This window comes from Bombus bifarius, unplaced genomic scaffold (genome assembly GCF_011952205.1).
Source record: "Bombus bifarius isolate JDL3187 unplaced genomic scaffold, Bbif_JDL3187 scf7180000008193, whole genome shotgun sequence".
In the NCBI taxonomy this organism is placed as follows: Eukaryota; Metazoa; Arthropoda; class Insecta; order Hymenoptera; family Apidae; genus Bombus; species Bombus bifarius.
The window spans coordinates 1091788-1110164 of record NW_022884501.1 but is presented as its reverse complement, the minus strand read 5'-3'; the positions used below and the strand labels follow the sequence as shown (position 1 = coordinate 1110164).

Here is an 18377-nt window from a genome sequence, read left to right as displayed (position 1 = left end):
TATAGAAAGAGAAATTGCACGAATGCCACGTTATTAGAAGATGCAAATAAAATAGCTTATCGAGATGAAAAAATGTATCGGAATAATAGATACTACGTGGAAGTCTGTTACGAAAATTAGAAATGCAAGAAGAAGATTTTATAAATTAGAGAAAGCTACTATCTTGTACTTATTGAAACAATTATATTTCATGGTCACATTTATATATCAAATCCTACCTAGTTAATTACTCTTTCTCGAGCTTCTGTACAAAAATAGTCACCAAAGGAAACGAATAAAAAATTAATGAAAGAAAGGAATAACGATTTCGACATTCCTATATCTACGATAAAATCCAAAATATGGTTGACGCTCTAATAATTCCCAACAACCCTTTCGCTAAAAACCGCAGACTCTAAACAGCCTCAAAACCAAATACACTCGTGCCAGCAACCTTCGCCAAACTCCCAGCTTTAATTTCCCCGTGAGTCTCCTGGTTTCATCGAACCGGAAGGTCACGGTCGCGAGTAACTAGCTCGAAGTAGGTCTGGAGCACGCTCGTTGTTGCGACAGAGACCATTCAGCTCCGCTCTCCATCCACCGTTCATCGAGTATACGGTAGACAGAGACAGTGTCGGTAGTTCCAGTTAATTTTCTGCCGGCTCACCTTCATGGAGCCGGCGGCGTCGCGCGTAGAAAGCACATCGTGGGCTGCGAGCGGGGCAACGAGGGGGTGGTCCGAGGGGGTAGAGGACGAAGGGTGATTAGCGTGGTCCGCATGCGCGGTGGTGGCGGCAGCAGCCAGCAGCTAAGACCACGGGCGACCCGAAGCCCCCCTTTTCGTTTTGGGGGGGATGACCGAGGAAACGGGCCGCGACGAAAGGGGGGAGGGTAGGCGTAGGGGGAGGGGGCGGGCGGTGTCGACGGGGGTAGAGGAGGAGGAAGCAAATTAATACGGGCGAGCAAGAGGGTCCAGCTAACGAACGAACCGACGCCAAGTCTAGTACCGACCAGCGCCGCGACGCCTTGCAATCCTCTCTCTCCCTGTGTCTCACCCCGTCGTCGTCGTCATCGTCGTCTCGTGGCGCACAACAGGAACCTTCGATTCGTTGTTTCGCAACGTGCCACTGCTGATTACCATCGGATCATCGTCACACGGTGATGTCGTCACGATGCGATCGTTTTGCCCCTGGAATGCTGGAACATGGAAGTAGGATGGGACGCGTGAACACCGTAGTGAGAGCGTACAGTGTGCACGGGCCATAATAGATCAATCGTTTAGGCGGGGGAAGAGTTTCACGGGGACACGGTGAAGTGTGAACGTAGCTTTAAGCTTGACACGGAACGGTGATACCGTGACAGTGACGGATGCCGATGGGTTTTGGCGTTTCTTGGTTTTCCGTTGGTTTCGCTACCAGTTAGATTGGGTGTGCAAGAGGAGGCTGACTCGGCTTTTTGCAAACGAGCTTCTGGCTCGTGGAGATGGCGTTTTGTGAATCTTCGGCGTTTGGGTGGAAACGGTCGTTTCTTTGTTGCCGTGACACGTTCCTTCAATGAATCGTTGTCTTTTGTCAGCGAGTTTTGCGAATCGTTATTTAATCGTAAGAATTATCGTTTACGTTTGATACGGTTACAAGTATGGTCGAGGATTATCAGTTGCTGGTTGTGTATATTTTAACGTTCGACAAACATACGTGACTGGCACGTGCTGTCAATATAAGAAAACCAAATGATTCTTACGCCTTTCAGTACGAAAAATACTAGACTGTTCTAGTATTTTAAGAAATATTAATAGGTTTGTGGAATTTCTAAGATATTCTTGAAAGGCATACATTTTAAAAATATTTCGAAGCAAAAGATATCGTCATAAATTATCAACGCGCTTTTTAATTTACTTTAATATTCGGAGACGTAACGAGTGACCTTTCTTCATCTTGAAAAATTCGTGAAACGTGTGCAGAATGGCAAAGAACGCGTGCGGCTGGTTCGGGCCAGCAAGAGACGACCGATTAACTCGCTGTTAATTAGTCGATCCCTTGCTTCGATAGCGTGATTAACACCCGTCTGCCCTTTCCAGTGGCTTAGCCCCGCCCCGTACAATGTATTTCCTTCTTCGAGCACCGCCATTTTGCCAGTTTACACCTCCCAAGATCGTAATCGAAGCTAATTTCCGCGTGGTCACACGAAAATTCTCATTGCGTCCAACAAAGGAGAGAGAGGAAGAGGAACAAAGAACAACGATGATCGTACGATTATTCTTTCAATGTTATCCGTTCGTCGCAACATTGTTATTCTTTCATTGGTATTCGCTCGTCGCAACATTGTTATCTTTTTTTTTAATTTGCATATCCGTGCGCGACTTACTTTTCCCATCTGATACTTGATGATGCGTTCTAACTAGCCCTAATAATATAAGGGCCCTAGTTACATTTATTTATTTCAAGTTATGTAAACTTATGTCTTTCTCTTTCAAGGAAAAGGTTTTTTCTCCTTTCTCTGTTAGCAAATCTCTCGTTGTGTATTTTTCTATTTCCACTCGACCTTTTCCCTGTGTAAAAATATAAAACTCTGAACTTTCTCCGCATTCCTGTAATTATAAGTCATCAATAATCTAATAGGTATGGACGTGGTTAAGTTTACACGTGATCTGCTTAATGCAATATCTATAAAAGAGCTGCATTTTTAGAGAAACTTTGTGCAAATGAGATATTAATTCGGTATTACAGAAATATTGATGACACGACTCGATATTTAGAGACCTAGCAGTATAGCTCTATAATTCATAAAAATGTTCACTGAAGACCTACTTTTTCCAATCTTCTATTAATCAAGAAATTTTTTAATCGATCACGTATAAAACTCTCTGCCCCTTTGCTTCCTATTTCACCTTTCAACCCACATTTCGTTCAGAATCTTTCACTTTCTCAAACAAATATCTTCCCTTCTCGATCTCCTCTCACCACTTTGTATCTCCAAACTCCTCTGTATCATCTTCCAATATCGATCTTCATCGAACCACGTCGATTAAACCGATCCACGTTCTACCACACCATCTCGACCCACCTTGAACCATCACGAACTCTAAACGAAGTTTAGAAAGCATATGACCTGAGCCATCGTGGCGAAGGAAACTGGCGATTTTCCGTGGCAGCGGACGAAATCACGAAACGCCCGGAGAAACGCGTATTCTTTCAGACGTTCAAACGTCTCGGACCAGCACTTTGTTCCTCTCGAGCTGACAGAATCGAAGAAGAAGCGAGCGGAGCGAGGCGGCCTCTCAGGAGAAAGCCAGTCGGCCCTACAGTCTCATTTTAATTAAACGAAATTCCGCGTGCAACAAAGGGCGGCAAGCCAGCCGGATAATTCGAAAGGGCAGATACGTGCTTCCTGGTTGGTCGGGTTTATAGAGGCGAGTGGCAGCAGTGGCTGCTGCGATGGTGGTGGCGTCTGCGAAGGAGGAGGGTGACGGAGGATGGAACCGGTTCTAGCTTTTCCCCGGGGTAACTAGGTGGTGAAGAGGGACGCAGACAGTGGCGAGGAGGGAACGAGATGGACAGAGACGACGGGAACCTGGCGAAAGAGGGCGAAAAAGGGAGAGGCAGAAAGAAAAGGAGGAAAGAGAGCGCGAGGGAGGATGGAGCGAGAAAGAGGGCTGAGAGTGGGATCGATAAAGGGAGTGTCGGCATGAGAATGGGGCAGAAGGAACACAAGGGTGGCCCTTACCCTAAACGAGCACCTTAAGCGGCTAAACGTGACGTAAGAAATTCGCCGGTGACTAGCAAACAATTGATCAACCTGAAACTTTAGTTGTCGAAGTCTGCGTTTAATTGGTCGCATTTCTCCGGTTCCACGGCCTGTTTTGGTTTAGGTGATTAGGTTGTAGGATTCGTTGGGAGATTTGCGGAGATGCGTACGGCGTTTATTCGTAATTGGCATGCGAAGAAGTGCGAGATTGGGGCGGCTTGAGTTTAGGCAACTTTGTTTCCTCGCGGATGAAGAAGTTTTTGGTAGAAGTTTCGGACTCTTTATTAGGAAATCATCTGTTTTAAAATTGGAATTTCATTGTATTTGTCGAAATAGTTGGAACGATGTTAGGAAGTGAAAATTACGCAGGATTTTCTATCTTGATATTAGAAGGTTAAGTTTAGAGTTAAGTATCTGTCGTCGCTGGATAAGTATTTGTTTATTTCTGTCGCTCACGAAGTCGAATTATAAATGCGAACTTTTAATTCATATCGTAATAAGCTGCGATAAAATTCATTTCTTGGATGCCTTCCCGCGCGTCAGCAACCAATAATAAAATGTTGCAAATTCTCATTACATACCGACGTATTTTACTACAAATTTGATAGCATTGAAATTACTTAGAATAATACAATTTAAAGTTATTAATTACATAACTCATTGTTCTACCAGACAGACTTCTCTCTTTCTTTTAATTAAAGAAAAATCCATTTACAATCGATATCGAAAACCATTAAGGACCACAGTTACGTTTATTATTAATTAATGCGTATCATTTGCAATTTCTCTCGATCAATTTATATTATCGAAATCTGCATTTTAACATCGTAGCTATAAAAGAGAATGCCAACGATTCGCTCGATATTCCCTTCGTCGCTATTTCTTTTATATAAACCTCATAATTTTATGAAATTTTAGAGAACTTTAGAGAAGTTGAAGAATTTCTACCATTACGACGAACTATTTCTTAATCCTTTTGTAGGTTATTTTCCAACATCTCAAGTAAATAAAGTAGGAATAAGAAAGCTTATCCCCCGAGTTAATCAAACCAACTATCGCCGTCTGTCTCGCGACCGAAACATATTCGAGTATAAAATCACACGAGCAACGTTTGTCTCCGTTTCATACTTAGGTTTTACAATCCGGATTCCTTGCTTTCGCAACGTTTCTACGAGGGAAGCATTCCACTCGTTTTACAGCGGCTCGCGCGTTTATTGCGTTTTCTCGTCGCTTTTATTCGCCGTGAATATGATTGCACGACGCGATGGCCAAACTAAACTTTGTTGCGAGGACGTTATTGCGAGACCAACGATTAGATACTCAGTTCGTCTTTAACGCAATCTTTCCCTCGATCTCGGCGAATACCGTGTGTAATTTTCATAGCTGTTCCGACGCGATCACCGCCATGATTACGGTTACATCATCATAGGATCCCTTGGCCATTAAGCGGTCCCGCTATTCATTAATGTCTTTTAAATAAATTTATTGTACTATAAAACCGGTCAACCGCTTTCCACGCATAAATCTGTTCGTTCCGACGCAGTTTCCCAGAGTATACCGCCTCGAAACCTTTTATGTAACGCCGTCACGATGTTACCATGCGTTCTGCACTTTCGCATTCTTAGAAGTGAATGTTGCTTATGGTTTCGGCCATAGACAATGTTTCAGTGGTACGAGTCAGTTTTTAGAGTAGAAGTACAAGAGCTTTTTTTTTGCGAGTTGTGAAATTCGCAGAGGTTTAGAAAATAAGGAAGCGTTGCTGTACAATTGTGGGAAATTCTCGGAGATGTTTTATATTAATTATCGTAACGATTCAACCCTCCAATTTACATTGCTCGATACATGACGTAATATGGGAATTTGTTAATTTTTATTTCTTCTTCGTGCAAAACGATAGATTTTAATCGTCTATTTTGAAACGTGTACGAGGTAAAATATTTCCTCTTATAGTTGTTATAAATTGCAAGTTGCTTTGCTGTATTTGATCGATCAGTGCACGATAGTAAAATTTAATCAATTTTATAATAATTTACGACAATACTAAGTTATAACATCCAAAAAAATAACTAATTTGTAATGATGACGTATCTGAAGAAATATGACTGAAATGATAAATAGATATGATAAAATCGCGCAATTTTGCCTGAATGATATTGCTTAAAAATCTTAAAATTTCATCGCCGAGAGGGTTAAATTAAATCGAACGACGATCCCGTCGCGCAAGAGCCACGGTATTCGACGAGTTATATAAAACAAGGGAAGTTCGGCGAGAGACAGGATAATCCTTGCAACCGGATTATTCGGGATTTTTCTTGACTGTAGGGTAAAAAGAGACGAAGAGGAGGGGAGTCGGTAGTTCCTCGGAGGAGGTTCCGTCTTCCTGCCAACCCCTGCTTGATATATTGCTCGCTCATACTCTCTTTCCCTTCTTTTATTCTTTTCTATCCTCCATTCGTTACATTATACGTCCAGCGTGTAGAACGACAGCTTCGAGGAGCACGCGCACTCCACTCTGTACGCTATCTACCCTGTTCACACCTGTGGAAAGAGGTTTCTCTTTGGTGAAATTGAAATATCGTAGTCTTTGGACGTAAAGATGTTCTAATCCAATCATATGTTTATATGCCAATATAATTGTTTCAATATATTGGTAATATTAATTGCAGTGATTTAGCGAGATATTTAATAGTAACGCGAAACAAAGAATAATTATAATATTTTATCAATGGTATATTACTTTAAGAGCCATTTATCTATTTCTATTTGTTTAAAGAACTTTTCTTATTTTTGTAATTCCTTTGTAATTCCATCATCAAGCCCACACTTATGAACCTAATTGGTATAAGATGGTAACAAAATAACGTTGAAGAAAACATTTCTAAGAATTATATCTTATAACCATAGGCGATGTTAAAACATTGGTTCTTTAAAGATATTTTATTTAATCTTCGTTAATTAAGTGTAAAATATACGTTGGTATCTAACAAGATTGCCACATATATCATCTTCGCGTAAAAAGCTATTAATCTGATCAATTGTTTATCAGCGATCCAACAAATTTCTATGTCTTATAAACTAACATTAACACTAGTATTTTTATAATATTTCTTAGAAATTCCATTATAAAACGTCTCTGTTATATTGCTTCTTTTTCTCCAATTTTCATATAAATGCTAAAAACTCTACAATATAATATATAACGTATTAGATATATAATATATTATATAATAGATTTAAGAACGTTCGTGTCTTTTTATATTTGGCTAACAAACACTGCACGTGTTTTCTCAGTTCCACGTTCACATATATATATACAGTTTACCACAAGTATCTTCATCAAAGACACAGTTTCTTCCCGGAGATTCTACGTACACAACAACGAAGAGGGAGACTCCTCAGACGTATCCTCTCTCGGTTTATAATATCATACACCGTCTCCGAAATAATGCTTCCAGCAGCTCGCGCTCCCGGCGCTGTGACCTGCTCTCCTCGTCTTCCTCATCTATCAACAGTTTTCTTTTCCCTCCGCCCCTTCCGCAGCGGCGCGCGCTTTTCCGGCCAAGATTTATGAAATGGTACTTTGTACAGTTCCATTTTAGCGTACGCCTCGATTTACTCGCCCCAGGGTGAACTCGAGCGTCGTCTTATTCCGGAACTTTCTACGAGAACGTAGAACGACGTCATGCTTCTACAACGACGTTCAGAGATTGAAGATTTCACAGAGAATGTAGCTAGTGATGCTTGTTTTACCAAGTTGGTTAATGTAATTGCTATTCCGTGGGATTTAGACGATTTCCAATGCAATCAGATAATTGATTGAAATGTTGTGGATAGGCTGCGAATGTTTGTTCATTTAGAAGAAATTTATGAACACCGCAGTTTCTAGAATATACAACAATATACGAGTGGAAAAAATTCATTCTTTTTTTTATGATATTCACAAAAATTGATAGAATTATAATTGTCACTTTATCTTTGTTTTTAATTTTCTTCAATATTTACGAGAATTTATATATAATAGGATATTTCGCGACTAATATGAAGTATATAAATAATTAGTATATGAATATACAAGTAAAAGGAAGATTATCAATGTTTTATGATTTAGTTTTACTGAAATTAAGTATTATCCTCTTTACTATTGATATTAACTGTAACCGCTGTATTAAAAATACGTCCCTTAAAAACATATGATTCTTCTGATTATTTAATAATAAAATTAATCTACAAATATAAAATAAGCGAAATAAAATAAGTGCAAATGAGCATTTTTAGTTATGTTCTAAAGAACACATAACATCGTACTTAGTATGTAATTCTTACCTACGAATTCCTTAAAATTGCACAATGAAAGACAATGAAAAGCAAATTAGAACCCATGAAAGAACGAAAAAGAAGACAAACCAAAGCCGATATAAAGGATGCGTGCGCATAATATGCGTGGCACGCATGTCAGTGCAAGAGCGAATAGGGGTTGGTCGAGAAGAAAAAGGGATCTCACGTAAAACTTTTTCCGTACGTGTGGATACGTGGAACGGCTTTCAATTCGGCGAAGAGATTCACTCTGCACGGCGGCCTGTTAGACGCGATTTCAGCGCACCCTCTCGCCACACCCAGACCCACCCCCTTGAAAGTCGCATCCATCAAGGCGGAATCTCGATTTCCAAATCCACCCCGGTCGCGAATGCTTTGCCTTTCCGCTCTTGTTCAGCCGTTTCTTCTTCCTTCTTCAAGAATGCCACGGATCGCGTGACCTGCCGTCTAAACGGGCTCGCCTTGTAGCAGAATGTTGCAACGCGACGATCACGTTTCGCGTTTACTGCCTACCCAATGGAATTCTATCGCTCGGGGATGCTTTTATCGCGATGATCATGCGAATACAGTTCTTCCATGTATCTTTGTCTGGATTTCTGAGTTACGTCACACATTTACATACACTTAGGACTAATTTTATTATACCATTTCCATACAAGTTTCAATTAATACACACGAAGCGAATATTCCACGCGTTAGTAGTCAGCTTCTCAGCGGCGAACATTTTTTTTCTTCAATTAGTATTCCCGTATCTTGTTGTCTATGTAGTTTTGTAACAACCCTCGGTCGAAATAATGTCTTGATTATACACACGCGTGACTTCTTACCAACAAGGTAACACTAATATAACGTAGCCGCGATAAATCACTCGATTCAAATTTCGTCGACACATATCGTCCGAAATGTAGATTGTGTGAGCGTGCGAGTCGCGTCACCGTGCGTCCACGCGAACAGTGGCGCGCCATTAATTCACGCTTGTGCACGGCTGAAAAATACGAAACGCGGCATAAAAGTATGCGCGCTCCGAGACGCGTGCAAAGTATCACGCGGCGGCAGGTGCGTGATCACCGGGTAACGCTTTATCAAACACGTTTTTCTCTAGCCCGCCCGTACGGCCATATACACGCGTCGTACAGCAACGAAACGAACCGCGCCGTCACATTGTCGGACTCGCGGCTTCTCTGTGACATATTTTTACATAAAATTAATTAAGTCGACGCGGCCTCGACTCGTAAATAATCGTGACCCAGCACGTTGAATTTATTCCCGAAGCTTTTCGTGCGCCATTTGTAAAACACCGCGAACCGACCGAAACACGACGCGGAATAAAATATGAATTTGCCCGCGTCTTGATCGCATCTTTCTAAAAGCTGCGAAGAAAAAGGTTGATGGCGGGTGGTCGGGGTGAATATAATCGGAGCCGAATCGAGGAAAGGATTAAGCGGGCGGAAATTCCTGAATTTATTATCCTTGGAAATTTAAAATAGATCGTCGACCGGTACTCGGCGAAAATACTTTTCTCCGGGCCACGAGAACCGTCTCATTTACACTGGTTCGTCAACGTGTCTTACCATAGGCGACTTTTACGTTCGTATTGAACGTATTATACAAACCATTAGAACTGTAATGAGATGCTACGATTATATTGATAAAATTCGAAACGAATCTGAAAATGTATATAGAAATTACAGGATATTTGTTGCAGGCATATATTTACCATATAATAAATATTAAATATGACCCGTTGAATATTCAAATTTGTTATCGACTGTACCAATACTTTTATGACTTCTGCGAAATGTATATCTGTACTAAATATCTTTTAATTACTATACGTATTTTCAGATTTCTTTCAAACTTGATCAATATGATCGTGATAGTCTTGCAACAAGGCTAAGGAAATTGTAAAACTTTGCATGCAATACACATAATATATTCATAAAGGACGTCTACGAGTGTTCGAATATTTTCGTAACCTTGTATATTCCCTTCCGTGTGACTTGTGTCGTCGGATAAGTGTTCTTTCTCATTTCTTTCCTCTCTTTTCATCGTTTCTTTTTCTTAGTCGTTTTTAAATGCTGCTTTTCACCTTCAACTCTCCACCTGTCGTCTTTTGAAACGGTGAAACGTTGCAGGTTAAACGACCAGGACATTCTTCCGGCTAGCGATAAAGCACCGTTTTCTGGCTCGCATACGCGATTTTATCGAGGCGAGATCGCGACGAATTCTCGCTGGTCAGAAACTCGTTTCGAGCGTTCGTTCACCTATGAATTCGCGACTGTAAGAACAAAGTCTACGCAGTCGTAAATAGGTTCCGGGTATTGGTTGATAATATATTGCTTGTGATACGTACAAATTGCACCTGTCCATCTCGCAGAGATGAAATATCGACGGCATGGTGATTAATTGAATTTTTCGCCGGATCAGTTGTTTTGCTTGCGCGGAAAAATTTGTATGCACCGATATCAACCGACCGCGTCTCGATTTTTGTACACGCGATCGATCGAATTCAGTTTGTTTACATCGTGTTTTTTTTATGTACTATAAGTGGTAATAATGATTAATGACCGTTGTCTAATCATTATTCTTTGATATCAATACTCATTTATGTAATGAATAACCATTTTTCGTATCTTTATTATCATTGTAAAAGCACGACATAAAAGGATATTGATAGTATGAAATATTATTGTATTAATAATATCGATAATATGATATGAAACGTTTTGAAAATTAACACTCTTTTTGCATTCGCTATTAGATGTACTCGAATAATTAAAATACTCGTGTGATTCGAATTGAAAGGATATTCGAGTTTACTTCGTTTCGTATTACCTGAATTAATTACAGTGCAATTAATACGTTAAGTAACACACGATAAAATAACGTGTAAAAATTGCATAAATACGATGTTATTAAGAAATATAAATAAAATAATTTACATATTGTTTTATCAAGGTGCAAGAAACGTATTGATATAATAGATACGCGTTATATAAATCAGATATATACAAAAACATATTCGTGATTTAAAAGATATCATTTTGTCATAAATGCTTAAATTTCCATAAATGTCATAGAAGATAAAAAGTAAACGAATAAATTGTAGGATCTAGATGCAATAATAACGAAAAATTAATAAATAAGTTCCAAATGATGTTAAGGCGCCGTCGCATACTTCCTAAATGGATTAGTCGGACTTTTATGTACCTAGGATTCATTTACGCAATTATATTTCGAGCTCGACAATCCTAAATCACACTTGTATCCTCAACTTAGCGTTTAACGTCCCGGTTCGTCTTGGCTCAAGTGGATGGATATAGTCGTTTACGATTCCTTTCATCCGGCGCGTCAGGATAGAAAACGATGATTCACGATCATCTAAAATCTAACATACGGAGAACCGGACGTGGTTTCGTAAATCTCGCAGGTGGACAAAGTGGCACGTTTGGACCAGAAATAGATCAAAGCATCTTGAACGAGTTCACGTCGCAGATGCACGCACGATATTCGCCCTCATTCATCTATATTTATTACATTGCGGTAGACTGGCTGTCGCCTGTGCTTAATGACGGAAGTACTGTGAAACTGAAACGTTTGTCACATCGAAGATGTACGTAGATTTTACGAATTCGGATTGTCAGTTTCACTGCAGACAGCCCTTTGAGAAATATTTCATATGCGCAGAAATAAACTGATACTTAATACATGTGATACTCGTTGTCAAGATAGAAAGTACATCATTTTACCGTGTTTCTTATTTCAACTAAGATGAATGTTTATCTTTGGCATCACGATATAAGAACTTATCTTTTCTTACTCTAATTTTATGTGTAAAACAGGTATCTGATATGTATGTTTTTCTGTGCCACTTATTTTCTTCTTATTAACATAAAAGAAAGATCAGTACAAATAGTATCTTGACTAAACAGCTGCGAAAGTTATTTATTTATATTTTTATATGCTTCATATGACATTTTTAATACTTCGTAGTCAAAATTTCATATTACGTACTAACAAATATGTAAAATTAAACGAAAATTTCCTAACAATTTGACGATTTTGACACCAAAATTAACCTTTAATTCTTCTTAAGCGATTAATCTCGATTTATTATATAGCTTATCTATTGAATAATTCAAATTGCCATTATAATTCCTCATTAGGAATTTTAACCAGCCTACCGTAATCTTAACTTTCAATTGCGAAAAATCTCTTCACAAAAATTTGAATTACTCCAATATATATATATATATATTAAAAATAAGGAAAAAAGTGCTCGAAAACCGAACTCGTCCAGAATCATGTCCCAGTTCCTACCTTGGAACCTTTCCCTGATTTCCCCAACCAGATAAGGGGCCGGACTCGTTAACGATTCGGTGTCCAGAATCGCAGCGGTGGAGCGTGGAAGAAAAGGAGGCTTCTGACGAGGTAATTATCGGGCCGTCTCCGGGGGCAGCTTGCGATCGCTGCACGCGCGCGCGAGCGGGTCCGCGCGGACGTATCCTTACGCGCGGCTACCAACGACCGCCACAAATTACAGTTTTCGAGCTGGAACGATCGGGCCCCGGCTTTGCATAAAAAATTATACGCCGTTTCGGAAGTAGGCCGCTTCCGGTCTCCTTGACGAACTATCCCACTCACGATGGATCCGCCTTTACGGCTGCACGCGCTCGTGTTCGCGTTACCGAACAATTTTCGTGTGTCTCTCCGGTTTTTCAAAATGATGGAACTGACCGATAACGTACCATGACTAACCGGTTTTCCCTCGTTTTTTCACTTCCTTCGTAATTAACGTCGGAAAGACACGAATGCTCTGCAACTGTTCCCTGCGTCACGGGCTTTGAGAAATCGCGAAACGTCGTAATGATTAGTTGATTGCGGATGCTTATGCATTTATAAGAAACTTAAAGGTGCAAAAATACGCAGAAACGTTGTTCACTTTTTCGAATACGTTTAGTGAGCAAGCTACGCTATCGATTCAGCTATAAGCTGCCATGTTCTATTTTTGCTGAACAAACAGCTGAGGAGCTTCGTCAATGAAAAACTATAGAAGTTGAATTTCATTTTTTGTATTTTCATATAGCGTTTGATCTTCTAATCTACTGTACTTTTTTCTGGATAGAAATATTGCTCGATTTAAGCAACTTTGCAACACTGAATGATTGTCAGGTACAGATTTGTTTTTTGGATAACTGTTATTTTGTGTAGACTATGGAGATTAGGTGTTGCTAGTTTACGCAAGTGCAAGCAGCGAATGTAAAAGAATTTGAGTTTGTTTTATAGATTTCACTATTGTTAAGTAATCTTCTACAGGAAAGTTGCACCTTATGTGATAAGTGAAAGCAGAAGATCGTGGGAAACGTAAAGGATTTGTAAGAATTTGATTTATTTCTTAATTTGTTTGGCTACCGTTGACAGGATGATGATAATTTAAAAAAATAAAGAAGATGAAAGAATGATGTTGTCGATGAAGATAGAACATTCCTTTCATTTATGGGTATATTTATATCATTCGCACTTCAAAAGAATTTATTGGCAAGAGACATGGATATTTTTCTCTTTTTATGAAACTCAGGATCTTGATCAATACATTTCTTCATAATGAACTGACAACTTATGTATGTTTTATCTGATCAATATATCACGGAAAGAAATTTATGAGTATCACAAGTTCTTTAATATAAATTGCTCAATTAACAACAAAAATGAGACTGACTCTCGGTAATATGACATATACTAAATTATTCCGTTCGTGTACAGGCTGAAGCTAAAAAATATAAATAAAAATTGCGAGTATCGTTTCTTCGAACCATTTCCATGATTCTATAAAACTTATTCATCGACACCGGTACTTTGGTTGCATTAAAGAGTGCTTGTAACGTATGATCTCATTGCAGAACTTGTTTAATTCGAAGTTACATCTTCTGGAACATGATTACTGTGGAACCTCGCCCCCTTTTACATTTTGTATTTCAACCGCGGTTCAGCCGATGTATAACAATAAATTGTTAGTCATAAAATTGTTAGTTTGCACGTAATTAAAGGGTATGAAGTACAGTACACCTAAAATATTACGCTCGGTTTATGTCCTTTCGAGCGTTCTTTATTAAGGTTGCGACTTGATTGTACATATTTCCTTCGATAGCTATACAGTTCGGTGTTCGATGAAATATGTTCTGGTTCGACCCACGTAGAAACGATTAAACCAGATGCAAATCTCTGTAAAAATGCGCAGCAATAGCTATCAGCAATCGGTAAGTTATGAACAAAAATTGCTGCTGTTATCGTAAAAGCCATCCGAAGTATCATTTTTACTTTGTACAATGTATTAATATTTGAAATATATTATACGATAAGGAGGATTTTGATTGAAACTTTTATGTGTCTTTTGTATGCACAAGAGAGACGCGTGTGTATCTTAATGGTACGGATTATTTATATCGTACTATTTCACACTTTTTAACCTTTTGTTTATTATTTGCAAAAGATCTAATATACCTACTGCACAAAAATGATGACGATAATTTGTTTATGATAATTATCTTACGATAAATATGCGTGAAGTAATTAATTATTCAATGGAATATCTATTTTTTCCTACAGACATAATTTATGTATACAATAACAATAATGTCAACCTTCGTATAACATAATTTTCTCCACAGTATAATTCTGTGATAATACGGTTGAGAAAGTCAAAGAATATTAAACGAGGACCTACACATTATGTGACGTCTATGGTGCCTAATAATACATAAAACGTTTTTATTACTCCGTAAAAAACATACAAAAGGCGATATAAAATGCAGTTACTCGTTTTGTCCGCTATTAAATTTGCCCAACGCCATAGCAGAGCGTACAAAAATCACTGACATTTATAATTACGCTGCGTTATGCACGATCGACAGAAGTTTAAATTCACCACACGTGACCCATAAATATTTTAAATCGACCAGAGAGAGGGAGAGAGAGAGGAGAGCAGAGGATATGATATCTACCTATTGCTATTTTTGGTGAATACAATGCCTCTTCTGATAATAAACGTAAATCCGTAGATTATCGTACCAATTTGTAACGCAATTCTTTTTTTCGTTTGTAAGCTGCGCGATATTTCAAAGAAATCAACCTACCTCTGCCGTGTTATACGAAAATTACGTATGAATTCAAGGACCAAAAAGATAAATCGAAGCACCAAAAGAAGAAAAGGAAAAAGGAGAAGGAAAAAAGAACGGAACAATTTTCTAATAGCGTCATTAAAAGTACAGCGTACAAGTGGCCATGCTATCGATTAAATGGTGAATTAAGGCGAGGATCGGTGTGCTCAAATAACACGGTGCACCGGCATCGTTCCTCCTATCCTGTCGCATTTCCAATAAGAAGACGAAGACGGCACAGGTACGCCTATGTCGATCGTTCGCAACCCGTTCTCTGGCGCTCGCATTTACAACCTCGCATAAATCTGCAACGCAGTTTCGCCGCTACGTTCATTCGCACCCCTCTATTTCTGCATCGTGGAAACGACACTTTACGACTGCCGAACCAATTTGTTTTCCGTCCCGTTCGCGTCTCGACGACAAAGAAGGAACAGTTTGTCCGGCGACGATATTCATTAACGTCGTTTGGTACGTCCTTCGCCAAACACGAGCCAATGATATTGATGACGATTCCATTCAATTAATTCTGTCTCGTTTCCCTATTATAAATTTCCATCTGGTGGTTACGCGCCACTAATGTCGCCGCCATCTCGCGCGCGAATCATGCGTCGGGATTTACAATGGTACTCACGAACCGAATGGATTATCGGTAATACCATTCCGATGTCCAGCCGGGAATTATAAATTGTTGTCAAAGGGACGCGTTACTTGGATGTTCAATTTTGAATTTTGATACGTCGGGTCGGTACGCGATTATTTCGGCTTGGCTGCAGTCCGAGGTATTTTCAATGTGGTAAGGTCGTATTGTAATTTGTTTGGCATAGTTGAATGGTTGAGTTTTGATACGTCGGTGCGTTTCGGTGGTTTTGTCGGAATCGAAGGAACTTTTAATATTTTGTTAGTGATACTGTAATTCGTTTGAAATTATTCAGAAGTTGGAATAATAAATAACGTAGGTGCCAGAGGCGAAGATTTTCGATACAAATAGAGAACATTTCATTTGGACGTTTATATCGTTTATCATTTGAACACTCGTCTTTCATCGTTTTCTGTCTTTATAGATAGAAAATATATAGTGAAAATATATCATCGTATTTACTATATCTGTTGTTTACGTATTAGTTAATTAGGTGGAAGTATATTAAATTTACTTCCATACAAAAAAATTTGATACTACGAAAATAAAATGCTAGAACCTGATAGAACAACGCTTCATTGAAAAATAAGAATATTACGTATCCTGCATTCATAATTATAATTAAACTGTTATGTGATAAAAACAGATAACTATATATAATTATATTTCAATCTCGATAAAGGTGAACATAAATATTTACTAAAAATATCCGTATATTCTTGGTACTTAATTAAGTACCAATCGTTTGTTTCATAATTCTTTGCGTTAAAATAACATGCTTCATACATACTTCTTACATAATAAAGAAGATAAAACAATCATTACACGAATGAAGTATCCTATCCGTTCGTCGTAAACTTTTCCAAAACCTCCACAAAAGGATCTAAAGTCGTTAAAGTATCCATTAACCCGTCACCCCGGAACAACTTCTCGCCTAGCAATCACTTTCATTGTATCAAAACTTCTTCTCCAACCTTTTCGCGCCAAAATTTTATTCCTCTCATATTCTCGCACACCTTAACTAGGCAAGAATCCGCACGATCGATATATTACCATGGTTGGCGCGATCGTAAACGAGCGTGGCCGATAAATTGCTAGACGTCCCGCCGACAATGTCGTCGTTATCGTGGAACTCTAATTTAAACGCTATTAACCTTTGCTCGTTCGACTTAACGATGACAGCCGGGCATGAGGATACGAACGGGGCCCGTGACAGTGATCGAGCCTGCGCAGGAAACACCTTTCGATAGATATCGAGTGTTAACGAAGTCAATAGGGCAATGCCTGTCCTGAACGGGGACAGGACAATAACCGATGTACCGTCCGTCTGTTCGCCTCGTTGACCGGTTGCGTCCTCGAATGGGGATGGCCGATGTCAGCGTAAGGAGCAGGTGCGACCGTGACTTGCCTTCTCCCCTACGTTCATGTACGTGTAATTACGCTTGCGCGTATCTCTATGTGGCCCTGCGTACACCCCCGTTCATAAGTATTATCATACTTGCTGTATATGATCAGCTTTAAATATTATTAGTCGATATTATGCGGAGTTTTATGCATTTATGGAAAATGTACAGATACAACAACGCGCAGGGTGCATATGTACTATGGCATCGTTCTAACACGAGACTCTTAGAAATCAACTCGGTCAATTCTACTGCTTGTTCAGTTCTTAAATTCATTGCATAAGTACACGATTAGTATTCGATTGTCGAGGAGCAAGCGACCTATCTATCGGGTTACATCGTATAGCATCGGTTCGTTTATTGCAGCAAGATGGTATAATTAGATTCTAAGGTAAATTAAAGAAAGAAAAAAAAAAAAGAAGTTGATCAGTGTAATGTTCATTTTTCTAATTTTGTGTATCTTTTTATTAAGTTTTCTATGCCAGTTTTATGGCACTCGAATGGTAACAATTCTCTTTGTTTTAAACGTAGCTGTTACAAGTACCAGGTTGCTTACGGGATGACCTAATAAATTAAAAATATATTATCAAAAATATCTAGACATATTCGATTTAAAATTAATCGTTTCTCCTTTATTATGACGCAACTTCGTAATTTAATTCGATACAGTTCTTTTGCGATATTATTACTGGTAAACTCACAACAATTGTATAAATATGATAAATATCTTGTTTAAGGAGAATGAAACGTATTAAACGGATATTGAACATTCTAAGAAAACGTGGTGAACGATTATCATTGTTACGAACACTCTAATTATAATACCTTGTATCAAGTCAGGATGTCTGTTAATATGTACTTATGAACGGGGGTGTACACTTGTACTATAACATCGCACGTGCTCTAACCTCGTCTAACTCGCCATCCGCTGCTTGTAACGACAAGACAGCGTTGCGATACGTGTGTACATACCGGGGCCATGTATGCGAACGGTACGATGTAATGTACGGGGTGGCTTAGCCTACGTGCATCGTGGTTGGCTGAATTCTGTGTAATACGGCTTTGCCTGCGTAATTGTGAATTTTTGAGAGGGCGGATCGTGAGAAATATGGTTTGGAATGTATAATTGAGTATTTTCGGAAG

The 18377-nt window shown here is 39.0% G+C and overlaps 1 protein-coding gene and 1 long non-coding RNA gene across 6 annotated transcripts in view; both read left to right on the top strand.

Moving 5' to 3' along the window:
- Positions 1-18377, top strand: part of LOC117209731 (UPF0489 protein C5orf22 homolog) — a 1030747-nt gene that overhangs the window by 221086 nt on the left and 791284 nt on the right. The window lies entirely within an intron of this gene.
- Positions 3079-18377, top strand: part of LOC117209739 — a 96934-nt gene continuing 81635 nt past the window's right edge. For all 4 annotated transcript variants that reach the window (XR_004487973.1, XR_004487974.1, XR_004487975.1 and 1 more), the window contains exon 1: positions 3079-3735. This is a non-coding gene — a long non-coding RNA (uncharacterized LOC117209739). The remainder of the gene's footprint in view (positions 3736-18377) is intronic.